Source organism: Python bivittatus, unplaced genomic scaffold (genome assembly GCF_059951505.1).
Source record: "Python bivittatus isolate LINGU-HERP-01145 unplaced genomic scaffold, Pbiv_v1 ctg000020_np1212, whole genome shotgun sequence".
NCBI lineage: Eukaryota > Metazoa > Chordata > Lepidosauria > Squamata > Pythonidae > Python > Python bivittatus.
Genome location: NW_028277030.1, coordinates 50,173,065 through 50,198,946, shown reverse-complemented (window position 1 = coordinate 50,198,946; position 25,882 = coordinate 50,173,065). Strand labels below are relative to the sequence as shown.

At 36.3% G+C, this 25,882-nt stretch overlaps 1 protein-coding gene across 3 annotated transcripts in view; it reads left to right on the top strand.

Annotated features, from left to right (window-relative positions):
• BACH2 (BACH transcriptional regulator 2) overlaps window positions 1-25,882 on the top strand; it is a 187,318-nt gene that overhangs the window by 13,337 nt on the left and 148,099 nt on the right. The window contains exon 1 of one of the 3 annotated variants that reach the window (XM_088138544.1): window positions 18,880-19,018. The exons of the other annotated variants lie outside the window; for them this stretch is intronic. The gene's annotated coding sequence lies outside the window, so the exon portion shown is untranslated. Of the gene's footprint in view, window positions 1-18,879; window positions 19,019-25,882 lie in introns of those variants that run through there. 3 annotated transcript variants of the gene reach the window in all.

Genomic DNA, 25,882 nt, shown 5'->3' with positions numbered 1-25,882 from the left:
AGGCATAGGTAGGCCGTAATCAACACTGTAGGGTTAATTCTAAGTGACTGCAGTAGATTAAAACTGCAAGTCCCATTATGCCCATGTGGATTCAGCTTGCTTCAGTGGCCCTATAGCAGTCTTTTTTCATATAATCTTATGAAAAGTTTGCAAAGCTTACTCTTAATTATAAAGCTATAAGTTGATAAGCTCAGAATCGGTTCTTGGGTTTTATTTTATTTTCAGACTAACTAGCATGATGTGTGCCATACTTAGGTAACTGAGACAGGTACATCTTAATACATGGGGTTTATATGATATACATACAAATATCAGCATAATGTTTAGAGTTTGTGGTGTAGTTGCCAACTTACATAACTGAAGGGAAATGAACGAATTTTCTTTTTGTCATATTGATTTTGCTTCACCAACGACTGAAAATGGAATCTAATAGCATAATTGAAGTTTCATCACATTTTACTAATTCTTCTGATTTATAAGTGTGCTGTTTCTTTTTGAAGAATTTGTTGCTTAAGATAGGATTGGTCAGTTAACTAGATTCTACAGTGGGTTAACTCTGTCTACTAAACAACCAGCAGGAAACTGAAAGTCTATTTTGTTTATTGTCTATAAATACAGACATACTCTATAATGAATAAATAGCAGTTTCACACATCAGGTGGCATATGACATATAAAACTGGATTTGAAGGGCAAAATATGATTTGGAGCATATCTGAGATGTATATAGCACCTGTCAGGAACACCTTAAAACAAGCATGTCTTTTCCTGCCATTACATATTTACTGTGGAGGGCAGCTGTGCCAGCCCAGGAGAAGACACAAAGCTGCTTTAAGATGTTCCCAGTAGGTGCTCTGTATGTGTCAATATGCTCCAAATCACATTTTGCCCTTCAAATCCAGATCACTGCCCAGTCCTTTTACCTTTGGTAAGCTTTACTTTGTGGGTTAGTCAACAAAATTGGTCGATCCAAGGAAGCAGAGGGAATCTTTCTTGTTACTAATCTGTTCTGATAAACTCCCTGCCTATTAATGAATGGAAGGGAAAATAACTATTGAGAATTGTGGAAGATGTGAAAGAAAAGGGTGTTCTTGGTTTCCGCTGATACATATGACTCATTGGTTTCAGGAGGTTTTCTACTTCTAATAATAAATCTATGCAAGATTTTCAGAATCTGTGGTAAAAACTCATAGTGAAAGGTTGGAAAACATGATACAAAGCTCTTTGAAACAAAGCATTCAGCGATCTCTCCATTGTGTAGGTGAATAGGTCTCTTCCATGGCATTTACAACCTTAATTGATCATATACCATTTTCCCCATCCACCCTTTCTTAGGTCCCTTTTCTGTTTGTTATAAATGGGAGCTGAAGAAAATACAGTGTATACTGTTTGAGGACAGGAAAGAAATAAGCCAAAATATTCCGTTTGTTTCAAGCCCATTTTCAAGGCAGTAGAGAGCCATATTTGACCCATTAAGTCTCCTTAGTCCCCCACACTAGATGTGTGTCTTTGTGTATGCATGCCTTTGAGTCAGTCTTGACTCCTGGTGACTACTTGTACAGATTTTATTTATTTATTTAATTTCTATAGCTGCCCATCTCAACCAAGTGATTCTAGGCAGTGAACAATTCTAAAACAATAATTACAATTAAAAACAGTACAAAAATAAATATATATAGCAGCTAAGAAAATTATAATAATTGTCAGTATAGCCAAGAGACAGGGCCCTTAACACATTTGGGGCTCCAGGCCCAAGCACATAGCCAGGTCTTTAAAGCCTTATGAAAGGCCCACAGGGTTGGGACCACCCTAATCTCTGAAGGGAAGATATTCCAAAGATCAGGGTCTACAGCAGAGAAGGCACGTCTCCTGGTCCCTGCCAGCCGACATTCTGTGGCTGACGGGACCTGCAGCATGCCCAACCTGCTGGATCAAATTAGGCGGGTAGAAACTATCAGGAAAAGACAGTTCCTCAGGTAAATCCATAGTTTTCTTGACAACTGTTTCAGAAGTGGTTTGCCACTGCCTTCTTCCTAGGGCTGAGAAGAAGTGACCACTCCAAGGTCAGCCAACTGGCTTCATGCCTAAGGCAGGACTAGAACTCACACTCTCCCAGTTTCTAGCCCACTAGACCAACCTGGCTATCTAGTCCAATTTATTTTGCCACTAAAATGTGTGCCTTAAGAAAGTGAATTCAACAGGATTAATAAGATAATAAAATTCATACAAAATATGAATACGTAACATAGGGTAATAGCAAAAACAATGTTACCTAGCGAACAAAACACAGATGGCATCTTCATATTCTACAAATGCTGTCTGGGTTTGCCCTGTTTTCAGTAGCTTCTGAAAGGCAATCAAAGATGGGCAAATCTGATCTCCAGTGGGAACTGTTTCAGAGGATAGGTGCTTCTGCTGAGAAGTAATGAATCCAGGCCTCAGGCCTCCTTACTTTACAGAATAAATGAAGCAACTTCTCCTAGGAAGATTGAATCAGATGGGTCATGTTTACTTGTAGTAGACAACTAGTCCTAAAGCAGCATACTATGACATTCATAACCACCGCCGTTGGTCACCCAGTTGTTTAGACTGGATTTGGCATTTTTATCCACCTGTCGAGTCCTTCCCAAGGACCTGGGATAGGCAGATGATGTTGTTGGATGGTGTTAAAGGTATCGTTGCAGGATGTAAGCTGTTCCAAGTAAAGCTGCCTTTTGCAATTGACTGATGGTGATTTTGTCAATGCTGATAGTCTTCAAGTGGTCCTTCAGATTATTATTATTTTAACATATAGTGTGCTTTGTATCTCTTGTGCATTTTATTTCTGTGTTGTCTAGATTACATGTGATCTGGTTGTACACGTACTGACAACATGTGGATTAACAGTTATGTACCTTAACTAGTTAGTGCTTTCTGTACTGTGTATCCGACATAGTCTGTTAGAACACAATATAAACAAGGCACTTTAGGATTGGTTAGGATTGGAAAATGCTTTTTACTATTTTGATATATCAGTTTATTTAAACTAATACCCTGAGATAAATCATTATATATTGATATAGTGTCACTGAAGTTGAAGTCCTTGTTTCCTTAATTCATAATGATTTCTTCTTCATGTGTGAAACTTTTGAAGTAGTGTGTTTCATGGAGACTATCACACCAAAATGAGTGTGAGCAAAATAAAATCACTTAATTTAACATAATTGTGTTCCATTATATTTTACATGTTTTTATATTGGTCATGCAGTGTTTTTCAAAATTCTTCTGTATGATCAGCCACGTTTTTCAGCATGTTTAGACTTTGTATCTTTTAAGGGAGACCAGTATAGAATAATAAATCAAATCTTGATTTAGATTGGTGAGACCCAGATTCAAGTTCTTACTTAGTCATGAAGTTTACTGGATGACAGGACTAGTCATTATCTTAGCCTAATTTACATCACAAGTTGGTTACTGGAATGAAAATGAGAAGTTGAGAACTATGTGTGCTACTCTGAACTTGTAAAGGGAAATAGGGTATAAATGAAATCTGTAAAGTTATGAAATGGGCAGAATGCAGCCAAGTATATTATTTAGCAATAAAAGCTACTGATTTCTGTGTACCTTAAGTATGGGAAAGTCTGGATATAATTCTAGGCATAATAGGATGCATTGAATAGTAGTCAGGGTTATTTAATTGTAATGTTTTAAAACAAAGAATAGTAGAATGATTTATGAATATTTTTATTCGCTTTGGGGCAATGTTTCAGATGCAAAAGTTGCTTTGTTTTCTCAAAATGGGTGAAATAATTGTCCAGGTGTAATTTTTGTTTTGTTTTGTTGTTTTGTTTACTAAAGATTCTGCAACAAACTACTGGTGCTTGTTGTTTCAACTATTAACTGTGGAAATCACCATATTCAAGTATGTTTGGTTTTTTTAATCTCAACATTATGGTAAACTTGCTGAAATAAGGGAAAGGGATTTATTTGAAAAAGTCATATCTAACATTAAAAAATTACAGCAGGTCTTATTATTGCTTCATAGAATTTTTCAGAGTTACTACTCATAAGCTGCTAGTGATGGAAATTAGACACAAACAGTAGTTAAAAACTGCAAAGATCTGGGTCAATGTGACATCAAAAACTGATTTTTTTTAAAGGCAAAATAATAAAGTTGAGAGATCTAAAATTCTCTTTTATATACACCTCTGGCAAAGTTACACAATCATATTAAAATATTAGTAGAAATATAATGGTTGATCCAGAAGGGTGAAAGTTTAGATTACAGTCTAAGTTAAATTCTAAAACCATTGTTTAAACAGGGTATATATTCTTCAGATCAGTGGACCATCTTTTTAACAGTGAACTTCATGCAGTATACTTTTCAACGTTTAAATAATCAGATCAGGTATATACATAGAGCAGAAGAATAATTTCCTAACCTTTAATTGTCTCCTAGTGGATTATAACAAGACTTAGGACAGGACCTAGGACAGTTTGGGTCCAGTCTATATCATACTTTGAAGGAAGCAAATCTAGGAGAAATCAGTAAGTCTGCACATGAGTTTTCTAAGCCTAAAAATAAAGAGAGTGTAGAAGTTAGAACTAAGTATTAATCTTAGTGGAGATGAAAGATACGTATTATTTTAAATACCTTAATTATTTGCTGCTCCTGATTTAAAAGGTGAAGCCTCCCCAGCATTCATGAGATGGAAGGCCAGGACATGATGCTTGTTGGTCCCCCTGTAAGTTTGCATAGCACTCACATTGATAGTCTTTAGGAGGGTGGTTAAGCAGAGTTCTTCCACAGAGCTGTTAATATTTAGGATGCAATTACATTACAGATTCTGGGATGGAATTTATATACCATGATTTGTTGTTATGTATCTTATGCATTTATTTGAATTTTACAAATTGCCCACAGTCCTTGTGAAGTCAGCGGTATATAAATATTCATTCATACATACATACATAAGTACAACAGGCCTCACCATGTTCATATTTACCTGTGAGTGAATGAGAAGTGACAGGCTGCAGTGACCCACAGTATAACCCAGAGTCAATGTGGAAGCAAACTTGATGAAGTTCAAGGCTTTTTATTGGAGGAAAAAGGATGGGTTTATTTATCTGTAATACAGATGACTGATGTTCAGGTAATCCTCATTTAGTGACCGCCTTGTTTAGTGACCATTCAGAGTTATGACAGTGATGAAAATAACTTTATGGCCAATCCTCCATTTACAACCTTTGCAGTTCTGGAGGCAAAGGAAAGCTGATGTAAGACCATAAAATTATGATGTTTCACTTAGTGACTGCTTCATTTAACAACCAAGTTGCTGGTTCCAGTTGTGGTCACTAAATGAGGCCCACCTGTATTATACAAGTAAGATAATAATTGGAGGAATAACTAAAAAAGCATGATGAAGGGAACCAAAGGAAAGCAGGTTCTTCCTCCTTCCTGAAACAACATAGCTTGAGTTTATAGCATTTATTTGGAATGTTGTAAACTTGTTATGGAGATGCACTGAAGTCTACATTTTTAATTAGGAAGCCTCATGCAAAAGAAATGATGTGTCTGCATTTCACAAGTCACCTTACAGCATTCTGCTTTCTTTTCACTTTGTTCACTGGAGGTGTGATTCAGAATATTTATTTATTTAATTGAAAATACTTTTAATTCACCCCAATCCTGAAGGATTCTGGGTGGTGTACAATAAATACAGAGAAGAAAGGAAAAGGAAAAAAAATTACCAACATCACAGTAAAACCCCATGAGAAACAAAAGATAAAACCAAGATAGGCACCGTCAATCAATCAGCTGGGCCAAGTCTTGGTGAAACAATGTAAGTTTAAGTTGTTTTCAGAATGTCAATAAAAGGGTGGGAACTATCTCAGAGGTCATAGTATTCCCCGGGGGGGGGGCTAACATTGAGAATGACTGCTCTCTCACCTTTGTCCCATGTAACTCACCAGAAGGGGGGATTTTCTAGATGAGTGGGATCAGACATCAGATTCCTGGTGTTTATATATCCTTGTAATGCAGTATGTGAATACAAAAATCCTACAAAGAGTAATTCTTTTGCATTGCTCTTCCTCATCTAATCTAGCATCCTTCAGTTAAGTTGAACTACAGCTTCTAGAATTTCCAGCCAGCTAGAGCCATGCATCTCTGGAAGGGTGCCAGGCTGTTGCAAATTGAGAGAATCACAGTTCTGTCTTTACTTTCCTTCTGCCTCTCCCAATTCTATATCCTGTGAGTTGTATTCAAGTAGGATCTGTGACACATTAATTTGTCTTTCTCAAATAATTGTTTATCTGCCAGTTGAGGTTTCCTTCTACCTGGTGGAATCTAATGGTTAATATTTAAATTTAACCACAAAGCTCTTAGTGGAGAGGTACAAGTATCAAGAAAACAAAAAATATTCTTTAGCCCTGATGATTAATACAACAGGTGAAGGTATATGCTAGTATATGGAAGTTTATGCAAACTTCATCATGGGTATTTATCAACCTCCTTTAAATTCTATTTTACAACTCCAACAGTTTTGTTTTCTGTTATTGTATATATTTTTCGTTAGCACATAAGTGATTTAACTTAGAATAATCAAATTAATAAAATGGCCTAAATAGTGCATTCAAGAATTTTGTAGATTCCAAAAAGGAGAATTCAGTAAAAAGATATTTTAAAAAATTAAAATAAAAAGCATAGGAAAGAATGCTTAGAAGCAAAAGAATTGAAAATCTTGACCACCAGATATCTAGAGGTAAGAAAAATAGTTTACTTTCTAATTATTTGTTCACTTTCAATATTTCTGGTTTTTTCCTTGCACATATCTCCTCTTTTAGCTGATTCTGCATGTCACAGGTTCTTTTTAAACTGCACCCAATTTGGTTGACTCAGACTCAAAAGATCCACCAAAACCACCAAACTACAGACAGGTGTTTTTTATTTCTCCCTATAAGGGTTGGGGAGATGTTTTATTTTGAAAAAAACAAGATACAAAAGTGAAATATGAAACTTACAAATTTATATGTGAGCATTTCTATTGCCTCTATCCTATATTCTATTATATAATATTATTTCTGTATTACTATGCTTATTACTATAACAATAATAATTACTATACTCTAGTACAATTCAATTACTATTACAATATTTCCTCTATACTATACTCTGTTGTATAAGTATTATATAACATTGTTTTCTTCTTACACTGTTCTGCCTTAATTCCTCTCTCTGGAATTTCTTCTGCTTTTTTTTCTTCTCTGATACTGACCAGCATGTAGAGTACCTGCAGCTTTCCACATTGTACTTTTCCTTGCTCTGCCTCTATACTTCCTTTCCTCTGGACTATTCAGTCTCCATGAAGGAAAAATGCCTTCTTTTATACAGCTGCTGCTCCTCCAAAACACAAACATCTCTCTTCTCCACCCATCCCCTCTTCCCCACCTGTTTCAAGGTTGCAGCTTTTATAACCAACTCTGCTGGTGAAAAGGCAGAAATAGGAGGGGATGAAGGCAGCACAGGTGCCTGCAATTTTTTTAAGCAGCCTGCTCTTCCACACTGCAGAAGACTTAGTTTCACTAATCAGTTATCCCTATGAAGCTACATGTTCAAATTTTAAAATATCACCCGCTAAATCCAGTCTGTAGAAAGGCATGGGAAAGTAGAATTCTTACATTGTAACATCAAGACTTGTCAGGGCTGTTGCCAGAATCATCATTTTTTATAGAGATTCCATAGTCCATAGAACGTGGGTGCAAAATAAGAAAATTGGTCTTGCCCCAGGCCCTAGACTAGGAGCTGGTTTATTTCTTTATGAAAATATTTATTTGTTTGTTTGTTTGTTCATTAAACCAATTTATATAGCTGACCATCTCACCACAGGCAACTCTGGGCAGCATACAACAAAGTTAAAAACAATCAATAGATACATTAAAAATATAAAAATCAAAATAGAGCAGAGAATAAAAGGATAAAAATAAGGGCGCAACCTCACTAATTCCCCCAACCCCTGGGGTCCCCAGGCCTGCTGGCATAACCAAGTCTTATGGGGCCTCTGGAAACTCAACAATGACGAGGCCAACCTCACCTCAGGAGGGAGAAGATTCCACAGTGCAGGCACCACAGCAGAAAAGGCCCGCCACCCGGGGCCTGCCAAATGTAGCTCCTTAAGTGATGCAACCCGTAACATGCCCTCTCTGCTGGATCTGGTAGGACGGGCAGATGAAACTGGGGAGAGGCAGTCCCTCAGGTAGCCTGGCCCCATGCCATGACTGAGAGATACAACTTGCCCATTGGTTGTAGTTCTGGGCATCTTTCGAAATTAGCTTTTTAAATAATACGTTTTGCACTTTTAAATATAATGTGGTGTTCCCTCAACAAGGTATACAGGAGGTGCTTTTTCATAGGCCCGAGTGCTCTTTCTGCCTCTGTCTACCAGACAGCCGTCAAATAGGCTGTTGCAGAAAGAGAGCAGTTGCTAAGAGGTATGGAAGTGGTTTAACAGTGAAGATGCAGGCATAGGGCCCTCGTTTCTTACGGTATTCTTAGCTGCCTGGGAAAAAAGAATATCTTTTCACCAGCTAATTATGAACGTAAAGAATTGTTCTAAGGCGTAGCATAAAGGCACATGATGCAGCAATTATGTTGAAGTACGTTGGGGTCTAGTTAATTACAGGATGGCAGATCCTTGAGCAGCTTTGTGCAGAACCTTCAGTTTCTTCAAGGAAGAAAGCTGTAAGTGAAAGAATGTGGATTGATTGAACACATTTGATGAGCTGCTTGATGTTCTGTTTATTTATTTATTATTTAAAGAATTTGTATGGCTCCCCAACTAAAAAACGCGACTTCGCGTGGCTATCATAGGATTAAAAATAAAATGAACAATAAATATAAATGAACCAGTACAAAGTAGCAGAAACAGAGACCAAAACCACAATATATTCAAAATGCTACACCAGTTTTCCAAGCAGGCTCATCCAGAATCTTTTTTAAGCCTTACAGAAGACTAGCAAGGTTGGGGCCATTAGAATCTCAGGGGGCGGAGGGGGTATGCTTTATAAACAGCAGCCAGCACAACAGAGAAGTCTTCCCTCTTGGGTCCCATTAGATGGCATTTTTTCATGGATGGGACGTGAAGCATGCCCACTCTGTCAGATCTTGTGGAATGGGCAGACGCAATCGGAGATTCAAGGATTAATCACCCATATCCAATTGTGTCTACCCATTCCACAAGATCTGACAGAGTGGGCATGCTTCACGTCCCATCCATGAAAGAAGGGCTTTATAGGTGGCAACCAGCCCCTTAATTTGCACCCAGAAGCCTATAGGAAGCCAATGCAGCTTGCAAAATAGAGTATTACACATTGCTATTAGTGTTACAGTTAAAACTAATTTGAACAACCCAAAAGGGGAATCAAATCTTTCAACCTATAAGCATATAACGGGTAAACTGCAATATTTGCAAAAATGCCATCTGCTAGTTATTTCATAATGAAAATTAGTCACACATTAATTTTCTTATTTTTGTTAGTTTAAATGAAGGAGCTGAGAATTTTGAAGTTCCTTTGAAAAGACAGAGCAAACTGCTTAGGCACAAATATAGAATGCTGGAACTGTCTGGACATTTTTGGTTGACTGTTCACCAGTTATCAACTAGGTATTACTGGTGGTGCGAGCAGTGAAGGAACAAGAACAGTTATATTCAAAAAAAGAAAAAGTAAGAGATGACCAGCAAACACAGACCAGGTTCATACTGTATGCTAAGCATGCTAATGTGATTTATTTGTTTTTGACTTAGTATGTTGTACGAATTGAACCATGTAGTTTGTTTAATAAATCATGATTAAACAAGTATAATCTATGAAGCCACATAAACTTTTTGCTTCCCTTTGCAATCTCCTCTGCTCTTTTTACCTTTCTTTCTCTATTCTCTTTGCATTTTCTTCAAGAACACTAGTAACTGGTACAAAAGCAGATTTAAAAAACCAGAAATATCTTAAGGAGATTTGTAGTGTAACTGATTGACTTCTGTCTTAAACCAGTGCACTCTCTCTTTTATAATTTTTTTTTAATTTGAGAGCATTTATAATTCCATATGTTTGCATATTTCAGAATTGAGGCAGTTGTGATTATAATAGTTCTGGGGGGGGGGGAATCACAATAGGTATCTTTCCATCCTTTCTATCCCACAGTGAACCTCATGCAGAAATGTATTAACTGGAAAAATAAATCAGAAAAAATCCAGAGCTGATTAGGAAGTGATCTAGAATTCTGGTATAGTATAAACCTGTGATGTTTCCTAAGCCTGTGATCATTACCTAATAATAATAATTTAATATTTGGGGGAGATGATAAAGGATGGTTCCAGAAGTACGTTCAGAGAAATGGCTCTTATGATTCATGGAGACTTTGATTCTGCAAAGACTCATACTGACAATGAGCAATTATGTAGATTTCTAGGCAGACTTTCTTGTCACATCTTTTCACTGTTCAACAGAATATCCTAATCCTGGCAAAACGGCATTTCTCCCCCACCTTCTGCTGGCAAGTGTGAGTAGAGTGCTGATAACAAATCTGTGTCTAACCCACTGCAGTTAGATGCTGTAATTTATTTTCAGTATATCTCCCATAATCATTGAACTCAAGAGACACAGAAACTTTGAACATCCTGCAAAATTTAAATTTATTGTTTCAGGAACCAGTGACATGCTAAAAGGCTATTGAGTTTTTTATCCAAGAAGAAAACTTGCTGGGTAGATAAAAAGATATTCTTTTTATCTATAGTGTAAGGGTGTGTTGCTCTTACTTTTCAAGGCACTTTATAAGGAAATAAGTGCCTTCCTTTACAGGAGTGAACCTTGAGATATTATTGTATTCCATCTCCAATTAGTTCAGCCAGTCTGGCCAGTCAGGGAAGATTGGATATTGGCAGGACATGCATAGCCACTAGGTCTCCATGTTTGAGATGTATTACAAGCAGTTATTCTAGAAATTGCTGGATTAATTGTTCTTGGTTCTTGATGTGTCTGAGAGTTTGTCTTGGATTGGATCATGCCCAGTGTACCTCCAAGTTAGGGCAACACCTTGGAAAAGAACCTTATTTTTCAAAAGCATTTTTAGGACTTTAATCCTTGAACTGCATAGTTAGTGTGTACAATTTCTGTGTATCGAGAGGATAAACTATAAAATGGAGCTCATTGAACATAATGGTAACAAGCACTTTTTGAAATGAAATAATACAAAAAAGATTTAGGTCATCCCCTGATTGCTAGTATACTTTCCAAATTACAACCGCAATTTCTGAGATAGTGCTGCAATAAAACCCTGTGAAGAGGCAATTTCTTGGCTGAGGCATCTTTCATTTCACTTGGATCTAAGCTTGGAAAGTTTGGAAGGGTTCCTAACAGAAATGTGAATGTCCTTGTGTGTGTTTTTTAAAATCTAAATTGTAGCTGAATCTATTGTATGAAGCATTCAGATGAAAATCCTTTTTGGCAGCCTTGTCAGTGATTCACTATGCAGGTGCATTTCAATTCAGTTAAGTAAACCACTACTTTAAATAGTCATTCAAGTGAAGCATTGCAGTTAAAAATGGCATTTAAATGTTTGCTTTCCTTTTTTTAACTCACAATCTCTTTCTTTTTCTTTAGTGTCAGTCGCTCATACTGGGAAGGGTGGGGAGGGAAAAAGAAAGCAGCAGATTGGGACTTGAAAAAGAGAGCATTTTAGGCATACTATTAGACATAGATTGTGTAAACGCTCTCTATATATTTCAGTTTGCCTAAATCATAATTTATGTGAATTGATTTAACAGTCTTTCTACAGACTGTTAGTTAAGAATTAACATTTAAATTTTTGTGATTTTATCTCTATGACACTTGCTAGCCTTATTGATCATTGTCTTTGGTGGAAAGGTGCCTGAATTTAAGCCTTGGTTATATAGGTAGTCCTAATTTAGTGACTGCCTCATTTAGCAACCACAGTTAAAACAGTGATGAAAAAGTAACTTTACAACCAATCCTTACATTTGTGACTTTTGCAAAGCAAAGGAAAGCTGAAGTAAGATTATTAGCACAGTCGCAGTTTCACTTAGCAACCATTTCACTTAATGACAAGTTGCCAGTCCCAATTGTGATCACTAAATGAGGACCTCCTGTAATAGTTAATTCTCAAGAGGGAGCACCTTGAGAATTATTTTCCATGTTTCTGTAGTAGCTAAAATGTTGTGCTTAGACCATGGGAATTCAGATTCAGGTTTGTTTGTTTTTTCCTGTATTGAACTTCAGCTTGCTTAAGCAATCACTATTAGTTAGCTCAGTCTAGCTCAGATTATTATTTTAGGGTTCAGATGTTTCTCCAGGATCCTTGGAAGAAAGGTGAGGCACCAATGTAACAAATACAGTCAAATAGTTTACATTGGAGATGTACATTACAATAATTGTCCTTTGGACATTTTATACAGAAGAGTGGAATTTTGGTAAAGGTAGTGTTGTAGAAACAAAATCTTGGTGACATAAAGTCTTATCACTAATGAGAATCAATAATAAATTTTACTTGTTTATCCAAAAAATTGAACTATTGGTAACTGATAGATCAAAGAATGTTTGATCTACCAACAGCCAGTCTGTGTTTTCTCACTGATTGGTTCATTTGTAACTCTAGATATCTGCTCATCAAAATCCACATTACTGGAAGACAAGGACTAGTCTCGCTTGGGAAGGAAAATATTTGATAAACAGGAAGTTATTTGAGAATTTATCTGGTGTTGTAATTAACTGTAACTTCGAAATTATGGTGATTCTAAATTTGAAATAATTCATGTAAAGTTTGTTACTTACAACAGAGGGAAACCCAGATCCACCCTACCCTAAGCCATGACTCACTGTGGGCTAGGCACACTCTTTCAGCCCACCACATTGAAATGTTGTGGGGATAAAGGGAAAGTCTCATGTAAATCTCCTTGTACTCCTGGAGGAATGAATGAATAAAACAAGTAAACACATGGACACGCTATTATGACTAATTCTGATATGGGGCTGAACAAGAGAGTTTTTTTACAAAAAGAAAGAGTGAGGAGAAGCATACATAAAAAGCTCAACTGTTTATTCCTGTGACTGCTGTTAGAATTTTGTTATGAAAGTGGTTGCGAGAGATGCCTAGGAGTACCCTAACTTACTGAAGAGGGAAAAAGTATTGTGAATCATAGTGATACCAGAAGGTCAAAAGGAAGTTATTTCTCATCATCATCCAGCTTAGTGTGGTTTGTTCAAAAGTGGAAAAGACTTGTCAGAATAGCAATATTTCTTTCCTGTGGTTGTATATGTTGAATGTTTAATTCTTTGCAACTACTGCAGTACTACAGCTTAGAGAAGTTAGGTCTGTTCTACTTAAACTTCATTTTAATTTCTGTTATTGCAACCAGTTTAATACATAATAGCAAGATAATATTGGTACATTAATTTATCCTTTGGACAGACACTTTATATACATTTACTCTTTATACAGACCTCCTAGTTGTGTGCATATTCTGTGGTTGCTGCAGCAGCTGGAAATTACGTAGGAGACAGTTGGCTTCCTCTGAGACAGTTACAGGTGGCCAGATGTGGGTGGGGTGAAGGGAGGAGAAGCTGTGGGAGAGGTATGACACCCACATCCTTTGGCATACATTGTAAGAATTGCTGCTGTTTACTGTCATGTGTTTTGTGCTACAGCAACTTTGATCTGCATTTTGCTTTCACTGTGAACTACTTTGGTTCTACCTGAGGTTTTGGTTTTAAAATAATGTACACCCTTCTTTAAGTTAGTTAAATATTTATGAAGTTGCTTGGAATTCAAATACAGTAAAGATTCAGAAGTGCTTTATCTTATACTAGAAGACTTCAATTCTGACTGAGCAAAGTTGGACCTGATTCCTGCTGAGTTTGTAACCTTCTGTATCATATTCTGCTACTCTGAAGGGGTCCTTGACTGCAGGAATATCTTGTAGGGCCACAGAAGATTCAAGGGAAAGAGGTGTCAACAAATATGTGGTGATCTGCTTGTGCACCTTTTAATATAAATCCTTTCATTCAAATCCCCTTTTATTCTGAAACGTAGTTTTCATCTACTTTGCAAAATCAGGGTTGGCTCTGTGTTGGAGACAATATGTCCTTAGATTTTCTTCTTACAAGTAGCTTTCCAAACAGTATCCTCAGTATTATTTAGGTATTCTATAGCTCCATATAATATGCTATGCCATGGAAAATTAGAATGGCAGTTTGTCCTGGCTTTACTCAGAATACAGTAGTACCTCGGTTCATGAACTTAATTCGTTCCATGATTCTGGTCGCGAACCGAATTGGTCGTGAACTGAATCAAATTTTCCCATAAGGTTCAATGTAAATAAGGTTAATCCATTCTGACCCCTACAAACGTGGTCACCAACCGAATTGGTTGCCAACCGAATCAAATTTTCCCATAAGGTTCATTGTAAATAAGGTTAATCCATTCTGAACCATATGTATTTTTTTTTAACCACAAAAATATGAAACAAAGTATAGTACAGTACAGTATGAAGAAAGAGAACACTAACCTTGGTTGAGGCGACACCAGAAAGCTTCACAGCAAGTGTCTGTCTGCGACCGCGATCTCGCCTAGAGGAAGCCACATGTCAAATCAGGGAAGATGGCTACAGGTCGTGTTCGTCACCCGATGCGGAGTTTGCGAACGGAAGCAAATTTTGTGAACACTATTCGCGAACCGAATTGTTCGCAAACAGAAGCGTTCGTGAACTGAGGTATTACTGTACTAAGACTATTGTTGTTCATAAAGTTAACAAAGATTGATCTCTTCTGGAATATTAAGACTCATTAGCTTGATGCCAATCTTGCGCGACCACAGTAGGTTTGTCAGATGAAATGGGAATAAACCATGTATGTGGCCTTGAACTACTAATTTGAAAAATAGAATATAAATATTCATTTTCAAGGTTGCATGTAGAGCGAACTTTGTGTGCGGTTTGAGGGAGGGTTCCAAATGTTAATAGAGGAGAAGGAGAGTATATACACTGTGAGACCTTCCATTCCTCATTTTTACATTTCTGCTCTTGGAACAAGATTTATTAAGATCTGTTTCTCCATGGGACTGAAATTGTTGTCAGATCCATGATTAATAGTAATTTGAAGTAATGCATATTGTTAGACCAAATCAACAGGGTGTAGGGTTTTTTAAAGGAAGAAATTACAAATATAGCAGGTGGATGGCACTTTTTCCTTAGTCAGTGTAAATGTAAGACTGATACTTTATTTAGGGGTTCACAAAGATTTTTTTAAAAGAAAGTTGCACTTTGTGGTTCTCTGAAGATGAGAAACCCCAAGACCTTAGAAGGGTATTCCACAGAGCCCACTCAAGATGTTGCTACCTGGGCAGCAGAACAACAAATGACAGCAAAGGGGCTCCTGAAAAATATAGTAGTTGTTCTCACACACACCCTTGATAAGAGAAATACAGTACCCTATAAATTATTATGTTTTTTTTAAAGGCCATCCAAAAAAGTTCCAGTGAGCAATTCCAAGCTGACAATATTGGAATCTGAAGATGGGTGTGGAAAGAAACCAAGCCAAGGAATTCAGAGGAGCATTCCTGGCACTCCCTCTGCTTTTTCTTAATCACAACAACCTGAGAAAGAGTGACTGGCCCAAATCCAAGGCCAATAAAGTCGTTTTGGCACTCAAGGAAAAACAGTGCTATTATATTATTATCATTATCATCATCACCATCATTATAGTTATTATCATTATTTTTTCATGACATCCAAAACCTGTTGCTTGACGTAATGCCAGCCATAGTTTTCTAGAAATTTCAGCTCTTCTTCCTTTTCAGATGTCTTGCATGTGCAATTTTGTCACAAACCTTCTGCTCAAAAATTCTACAATTCTCAAAACAAAGTACTTCTCTATTGTGCTTTTCTTGTTGCAGGAACATACGTATCCTTCTGTACCTCTCTATTGTTCTTGAGCAAATTTGTTGATGACAGCAGTGGAAAGGAACTTATAGTCTTTCCCATATCAAAGGAAAATGTGTAGAAACAGCTGCTTTATTTTTCAGTAGCCCCTTTGCTTTCAAGCCAGGAGGCCTGAGTTTGCTATTCAAGGGTGTGATGAACATGTGTGTGGAGTGTGCGTGGAATGGATCAGAATCCCTTTTTCTCTCTCTCTTTGCTGTGGTCAGACAGCCTCTTCTTTTGTTCCAATATTTTCTTGGAAAATCTTGTTGGGTCTTATGTTTTGCAAAACATCTTTACATTTCTATAAATTTTCTTTCAAAAAATTGACTCAGTCTCCCTCTTTCTTTCTACATAACCAATTTCTCAGTAAACTGAAATACAAATACTTCTTATTGTTAAATCTATTTTTGCTGGAAAACTCCTTAAAAAGCTCCTAAAATAGTGAAAAATGCAATTTCCTCTGTAATAGCATCAGTTGTTATTAGTGTTGTGTTGAATATGTGGTTTTCTGTAAGGCTGAAATAATGCATTCCGGGGCATATTTACTTCTCTTCTTTAATAGGTTTCTGACTATGCTTGCTTGAGGCATATTTTAAAGTTAAATGATAGTCCCATCTTGCAAAATGTTTATTTCAGCAACATCATACCATATGGACATTGATATACTTGACATTTTCAGTTTGTTCAGTTGCTTGCCTTTCATTGCATTCTTTTTTGTATAAAGAAGACTATGTATTGTGGTAGCTTCAAAGAAGAGTCCCTTTCACTCTTTGTTTTTGTTACTAACCTATAGTTTAATGTTTTCTTGTCAACAGTTCAAATTAAATTATTGGAAATATTTAGCAGTTGTATGTGTATAAAGAAAGAAATTGTTTCCAGAGTTGTATTTAATTTTAAGCTCTATAACTTACAACTTACTTAGGAGGAAGACTTTTTCTACTTAGCTTGATAACAAAGTTCATGGAATCAAGCTAATAATACTGAAAAAAAGTAACACCCAACATTTCTATATCATTTTCGTTTCTGCTTACTATTTAGTGTAGTGGGATTGGTGAGCTTCAGAAACAGCTGTTCTATCAAGTAACAATTTCAGTGTAGCTATTTGTTTTCATTGTACCTTTACTTAGCCAGAATTTCATTGAATAGCATATACTTCCAGCGCTGAGCAGAGCTTGAAACTGAAGTATGTTGGTTGAAATCGTATTTTAGTCATACCCCAATAGTTATACTAGAATCTCTGTGGAGCTTTCCCAGTCATTGGAGTCATTCAAAGTGATATTCTGATTTAATGAATCTCAAATAAAAGGTAATATGCATCTCAAGATAGCCGTATTAAAAAGATCTAGGAGTCCAAGTTATAACAACAAAATCAAAAGATATTTGAGACAATAGCCATAGAAATTATCTAAATTTGTATATGGTCATTACTGTTGAAATTGTATATCATGTATATCCTGTAAGTAAACTTCAAAAGGATCAGTGGATTTGTATGAAATAGATCACATAGGAAGAGATGGTTAAACAGTTTTGTCCAAGCAATTTAGGAATATGACTAGCACTTTGAATTGTGCTAATAAACCAGTTGGCAGCACTGGTGTTGCAGCAAAGGCCTGTGTGATTTAGTTCTAGTCTAAATTTTAAGAGTACTTGTGCCAACAGAAAATTGAGTAACTTTCAAGAACCACTAATAATCTCATCATAATTAATAGTAACAACAATAGTAATAATAATTTATTAAAGTTGTGTGCTGCCCAACTCCCAATGACTCTGGGCGGCTCACAACAATCAAAGAAATTATAATTAAATCAATAAAAGATAAAAGATGACAAGTACGATGAAGCGAAGTGCCTCATTCTCCCTCACCAAAGGCCCAGGTGAATGTAATATAGGTGTGAACATGCCCCAGGGTTGATTATTCCAGGAATACATGTAGCCAAAACAAAGTAAAGCTATTCCTAGTCAGAGCTGCCATTTACAGTTACAGCTGTAAATTACACTGGATTTTTCAAGAGCAGTGTGATCTAATCTAGAATTGGATGATTTCCTGTTCTTTTGTTGGAATTAAACAACAAATAGTCTCTCGTTTTCTCACTCAAGTATTGTCAATGTTTGTGTCCAACAGACAATTAATATGGTATGGAGAGTGCTAGTTATAAAAAAATTAAGTGAGAAATGTACAGAAAAAGAAATCATATAAATGAAGTAGATTGTTAGCCACATATGGAAGACATTCTCCAGGCATGGCTTAGTTATTTATCCTCAAGGTTTATGCATAAGCTGCTCAAATAAGGAAATAATTTCTTCACAAGTGAGGAAAGAAAAAGATATGAAGCTCATGGCCAATCATTTTAGTAAAAGTCCTATAAAATGATTTGTTTTTCAATTTTAATTCCTATCTTATATCTTCAAAATAATATTAATTGATTTGTTTCCAGACTGCCCTTCATTCTTTATTCCATCCACAAGTCATAAATCCTTGCCAAAAGAAAAAGGGGAAAAAAACCCCTCCTATATCTATTCTTCATTTTCTCTTTGTTGTCTTAGGAAGAATTTCATTCCAGAGTCTTCCACTGTCTTCTGTATATTATTTGCTGATCCACACTGCACCACAAGAAGGGGGGGAAAATACTTTGTAGGAAGTAGTTTTATAAGTTAAGAAATAAATAAGTCCTTCTCTGCATTCTCTAGAAAACTGAAACCTGGGCTCTAAGAAATTGCCCTTGCTGAAATAGACTTATTTGGTAATACACACGTCTCTGACTTCCAAACATCATCTCAGATGCCAGCCAGGCCATACTTTCATTCTAAAACTGGTGATAGTGCTCCATTCCAGACACTAGAGTGTTATTGGCTAGGAAATCTCTGTGTAGCTAAATTGGGAATTCCTCTAGTTTACTTCTCTCAAAATAGCTCAGCAACTCAGCTCATAAGCTTTTGGACTCTTCCCTGATTCCAAGTTTTTTTGTGGGAAGAACTTAATCTATAGAGGTGTTGCTATCTTGAAGCTGGCGTTTGGATTGAGGATTCTTAGTATTCTTACTTCTATTGCTTGTATGTATGAGTGTGTGTGTATTTATATATTTATATCTGAAGTTATGTTCTTCAGAAATTTAAGCTTCTGAAAACATGACAGTGAATGGTTTTAACAGGCCTGTGAAATTCTCTCCAAATGTCGTTTGGTATTTAATAGGCTCAGTGGTATGATCTAACAACTAATGTATTTGGTTTCTTATTACCAGCCTCATGAGATTTATGGATTCCCTGCTTGCCCCTCACCCCCCTTTTTAATCTTTGGAGTTGTTTGCCAGAGTATGGAATGTTGACTATGGTGAGGATCAGAGATAGATTTATTTACTGGAAATTGAGGGTTAAGGAGGAATCACCCAAGTATTTGTAAACCCTGCATTTCAATAACTTTTCTTATTGAAATGTGCCTCTGAAAGCTTCCAAGGTATATATTGCTTAAATTTTGTGTGGAGATGGAGGTAGTCTAATAGTAGATTATTGTATCATTTATTACTTTTGTACAGTAGAATGCCAAGTAGATTACAGACATTTCCTTTGCTGCTTCTTGGATTTATTGAAATACATAGAAGGTATATGGTTTTAAAATGTCACTGGAAAGATTCATGAAACATACCAAGTCTAAGGATAGATACAGCATAAAACCTACCTCTTTGTCTCTTATACAAGGTAGTGCAAAAGGTTGCTCATCAAATAAGCATCATAATGTAGTATGTGTTTTTTAAAAATAATTAGGTACTCTTATATATTGGCAGTAAGTGAATTGTTTGTCATATTCTAATATGAATTGGTGATTTCTGGTCATTTACTACTTTGTTCTGAACAATTCCAACATCTTGAAAGATTGCTAAAAGTCTCATGGGTCAGTTCATAGCTCAGTTGAGAACTTTCTGAGAATAGAAATATTCTTAACCTGTGTCTTACATTAGATTCATCCTCTATTGTACTGTTTTATTCTTTGGAAAACTAAAAAGAGAAAGAGAAAAGCATGAGATAGTGTTTTCAGAATGGTTGTTAGATTCTAAAAATGGGTAACATTGAAACATGTCAGTCTATCTTGGCAGTTTTAGAACACAAATGTGTTGTTTTCCTTTATTGCTGGACTATGATTTGAAATGAATCCATTATTAAGATACTTTGGTCTTGAAAGTAGAAATCCACACAGTGGATCTTGCTATGTTACAGAATGAAATTTTGAAAAACCTTTTAACAAGATTAATGTATCTAAATATTTGTAAAACTTAAAATAAGATTATGCTACATTTAGAACATCCCTATATTACTGTGAATATGTTCTAATATCAAGCCATTTTTATTTGATTTCTCTTGCTTATTTAACTTTATACTTTAAACCAATAAGCTACAAATTTGCATGATTGCCTGCTTATGATTACTGTGGGGCTAATTGCATTTAAATCAGTTGTTCATAGATGCAGATCATATTAATAGTTGAAGGAAACTAGTATCTTTGTAACCCACAATTTGAATTGCTAACGGAGCTTCTATATTCAACTGTGCTAGGGTAATGTAATTTAATATTGTGATGAAGCAAATTATTAAAGCAACTTTATTGGCTGGGATTCAAAGTAGCATTGCCTTAGTATCCACACTCTGCTGCCCCTGTCTCCCTTGCTGCCCTCTGCTCCACTCTGCCCTCTGCTACCCCCAACTGCCCTGCACTCCGCCACCCCTGCTGGTCTACGCTTCTGCTCTGCCCTGCTGCCCCAAACTCTGCTGCCCCTGCTGCTCCAGCTGACCTTCGCCATTTTCTTCCTCCTGCTGCTAATGAGGCATCTGCTGACAAGGCGTGTGGGCAGCTGCTGCCTTGCAAAGGGCCAGGCTGGGGCACGCCTCTGCAGCAGCAGGAGAAAGAAGATGGTGAAGGTCACCTGGCGGTGGCAGGGGCAACAGAGTGTGGGATGGGATGGAATGCAGGGTGGCAGGGACAGCGGAGTGCAGAATGGCAGGGGTGCAGGGTGGAGCACAGGGCAGCAGAGTGCAGGGCAACAGAGCACAGAGCGGCCGAGTGCAGGGCAGCCAAAAAGGCAGAGATGGGGGAGACAGGTGGGGGGAATTGAAGCAGAGGTGAGGGCGGCAGGGCAAGAGAAGTGTGAGGTCCTCACCTAACGATGCTGTGGTCCTGGCTTTATGACCACAACTTGGACTACTGAAACTGCTGTTGCTAGGCAGTGCATTCATGTTGTATTTTGCCTAACGACCACATTGCTTAGGGTCATTAAGCGAGGACTACCTGTAAGTAACAGTGTCCTCCTTCTCTGCCTTACTCCCAGTTGTTGGGGAGAAAGTGATTACAACATACTGTTGTATTTGTTTTTTTAAAGAATTGCCTTGATTTTTGCCACAAATAACTAGTTTTGAAAGGTACTGTACCATTATATAGAAGAAAAATTCTCTTTTGATATTTTTGTATGGGCAGAAATGGGAGGAGGTGATTTTCACTGATCAGTCTTTTCCTCTAGAGCCTTCTGAAAAATTGCTTGGAAAGGTTGGGAAAATTTCTGAAACCATGTGGCAGGTATTGCAAAGAATGTTGTAATAAAGAAGGACAAGCTTGAAATGCTTATTCTTCCATTATCTGTTACCATGAGAGCTTTTGGTAGACTTCTGTGCATTCCGTGAATTGTTTTATCATTTGGCCTTTTGTTTTTGAGAGTTAATTGTTACTCTACAAGTGATGGACTTTATAGGCATCCCAGATGTTAGAAGTGTTGTCCATATTATAAAGTTCAGTTCTATTTGGTTGAGTCAATATAGAGATAATGGTTTAATATGCTACGTGTGTTAATTTGCTGAGTAACACAACGTTACACTAATAAACTGCTGCATAGAGGCTTTCTCTGTATATATTTCAGTTCTGCTTGAATTGTCACAGCACCAATTAACAGTAACACCATTTTTCCCCTTTACACAGTGCAAGAGGATCACATTCAGTGTGTCTGGTAAAATGATCCCCAAGCCCTGAAAATACATAATATATATGATAATATGTGTATGTGTCAAGATGGCACATAACTGCTTTTGCTGCAGTAGCTGAATTCAGCTACTGCTATCTGAAAATTGATATTTTTTCATTTGCAAATGAAAAAGAAACTATTCTTTTTCCATAACAATAGTCCAACAGGTAGGTTGGGCTGAGAATGACTGGCTCATTTGACTTGTTCATGCTAACTTTTGGTTTGATGGTAGATTAAATGAATGCATTTTATTTTTTGTTAAAGTTCAAAAGATGTTAAAATAAGTAGAAGTTTTAAGCTGCTGCTTTTGGATTATATTCTATCTCCATGTTAAAACAGATTTTTATGCATAAACAGGAAAGAAGTTTCTTATCAAATGAATTCTTGATGCACTTGATTTTGAAACAAATATCAGCAGATGGCCAGATTACATTAATAACAACTTAAACAATGGCTGTAGAATAGGCATATGGAGACTTTTGGGATGTTTTTCTAGGAATAGATGAATCTGTTGATTTTATTTACTCATTTTTCTAATGTAAATTTTGATTGGTACAATTTCCACATCAGTTGGAGAGGGAGGAATTACATTAAATGTGTGCATTTTTTGTGAACATTACTCATAATGTAATCTTCATATTTATTTTCTCTAATACACAATCTTGAAAAATGACAGAAGGTGTAGCAATTTGAGACATCACATTAAGATGATATATATAGTGGTATGTTAGGCTAATATCCTGCATGTTTTGGATGGATTAAGACAGTGCTCTTCCCCTGCCCCAATTTTGGGAACAGCTTTGGACCTTAAGTGATAATATAATTGAATATAATTGGAAAAGCAGTCTGCTTTGCTCCAAATTGGTCCTCATAAATTATTTTTCTTCTCAATCCAGTTTCATTGGGCTCAGCTTATCTGGTTGCATTTTATCTTGTACTAGAATCATAAAGTTGGAAGGAGACATTTAGGCCAGCAAAGCTAGCCCCCTTCTCACTGCAGGAATCCAAATTAAAGCAACCCTAACAAATGGCTCCCAGGCTGTTGAAAATGCTCCTTAAGGAAATGCATTTCACTGTCTCTGAGATACATCTCCTTCACCAAGCCTTTAATTTTTTTTTTAAAGATTGGTTTTAATTTTGATTTTAATTGTATTAATTTTGTTTTCTGTTATATTCTATATTTTTTAATTGTTGTGAGCCACCTTGACTGTTGAAATAAACAGAAATTTGGGGAATGAGTTCAGTAATAAGCATTTTTTTAGCTTAATTGGATTCTATGGGAGTTCCTCTTTCAGAGCTAAAAAAAGGTACAAATTATTTAGAAAAATAAAAATAGGTTAAAGTTGCACATGTTTTTGTTAGCGGAAGAGTTTGAAACAGAGTCTCGTTTCCTATTTCATCAGTTATCTTATGCTTTGAAATTCATCTAACACCATTTGTCTTGGTTGAGGTTAGATTAGGACAGACTAGCTCATTATTCTAGCTCTTGTTAGTTTGAATGGACATAGCCCAAGACACACTTAAATAATTTGGTAATATTCTGGCATTTCCAGTTTTAAACAAATAGGCAATTTGAATTCAATTTATAAGAACAAAATAGATCTTCCTTGTTTATATGGTTAATCATTGTAATTTATGCAATTCAACTCTATTAAATAACCTTCATTAAATAATATTCAATTCCTGAGGTATCTTCTTAGGCAGCATAGGATTGGATCTTGAAAGATAATAATAATAAAGGCATGCAAGGTAGCATGCACATCTTTCAAAATAAGTGCTTCAGAATTCACGGGAGTGCATACAAAGCCATCTTTTTGAAGGAACTGCTTCTTTTTTTTCCTAGGTTTGCATGGTTAAGATTTTTTTTTTACTTCTTTTTTCCCCCTTCCTTTCTTCCTTACCCTTTGCACAGATTGTGCAATTAGACAAGCCTTACAAATTAGACCAAGGGCATCAAGTTAAGACATCTGTGGTCATTTTGTGAACATATATTAAGATTGCAGGTAAAGCACAATGACATGAAAGCAAATAAAGGACAATGACATGAAACAACAATAAAGATAGCATAATTTTCTTTGCAGTTAAAATTAATTGTGTCTGTATTAATTTCTTTGGAAAGTGTATGTATAGTTCCTTTTATGCAGCTGCCAGGTTTTCTGATGATAAACAAGATATAATCTACAGTTGGGATTATATGAGTTTAAAACCCCAACTTTTAAACTCGTAATGTAATAAGAGTAGAATTGTAATATTACACAAACTTTGCATTAATTAGAGAAAGAATTGAAAATGGCCTCTTCTATAAGGTAGAATTTAATAACGTTGATTCTGCTATTTTCCATTAACCAGATAAAATAAAATTGGTATGGAGGAAATTCAACAAATATTTCTGTTAGGTATAGTTTGAAGGGAAACTGTCATTTATGTTGGATACCCATGAGTTGTTCCAGGTGCTCCTTCCTCATCAAGAAACCCAAAAGCTACGCCTAGTCGGGTGTAAGTGAACTATTGCAAGCAGCAGCTTTTTTTTTTTCACAATTTGGAAGTATTATGTAATCAGATAAAATAATGGTTATTTACCTCAGTTTAATATTAAATTGAAGAGATGTGATGTCATTGACCATCTTCTGAATTGCAATTATTCCTGGAATAGCACATTTCCATTGAGAAGAGGGTGTTGTGTTGGAATTTTGAAGACAGAGTAATATATTTAGATTTTTTTTTTTATAACCTGAAAACATACTGAGTGTACTTATAGAGGGTTCAGTTCCCTGCAAATGCTGGATAATATAACATAGTTTGACCTACTTGACTCTCTTTGTAGTGGAACACCAAAAATTACTCTCTGGATTTGCTGGTTGTGTTGTTTGTTTAACTTTGTTCCCTGCTGTACCTGAAGTCTGAGTACTTCACCAGTAGCAAGAAATTTTTGTTGTTTCGTTGTTGTTCCTGGATGCCCTGATCACAATACAGTTTGGAATGACTTGCAAACTTTATCATTGTAAATAATATCTTGCCTAATTTTTTAGCTCCCTTACTTCTTCCCCATATACACTCTTACAACATTTTCCCTGAGGAAGAAAGACCTCAAGATCTTATAGAAAGGCATTCCACGTATATCGGATTTCAGATGTATTTTGTATTTTGAAAAAGTATAGCTGTAGTATCAGGGCTTAGCCTATAGGGTAAAAAGTGGGTGATGTCCTCTGACCCATTTCCGGCCTTGGCATAATTGTTTGGTAGTTGCTACTGCCACTCCATATTTCTTTGGTGTTGCCTTTACTTTGCACCCTCTCACATAACCAGGGTGTGAGGTGGATGGAACCGCATAACCTATGTTATTACATGTGAGTAAAAAGGGGAAAAGATGAAAAAGTGAAACAAGTGCAACCTCTTGATCCTTGTAGTTTTGAGTAGCCCCCTTCCTTGTGGGGAGTGTGGTTAGTAACACAAGATTATAATTTAAAATTATAGTTCATTTAAAAGTAAGAAATAAGAAAATGTAAAGTTTCTGTCTTGATTTTAGGTAGTTCCATGCAAAAAACCTCAGTGGGTAAAAAGAGTTGATCCAAACCACAGGTGGTGACTTTAAAAAATGATGTCCTACAGAAAAAAATATACAGAACCATCTAAGACGCTGAACAAATGCTAAAACAATGCCAGTTTGCTCCCCTTTGAAAGCACTGTGATGTGAAGAAATGCCAGTTTGCATCAAACATACAGGGACTTGTATAGAATCCATAATAGAGACAAGTTATTAGAGACAAATGTAAGCAGCACACACAGTAAATCAAAGATCTGATTGCAAATTCTTAGCTAAAATTTTCATCTATATTGTAGCTGGTGCTCCTGAAACAATGGAATCATCTTTATTTCTCCAGAGTCCTTTCTCGTTGCCACCTTTAATTAGAGACTC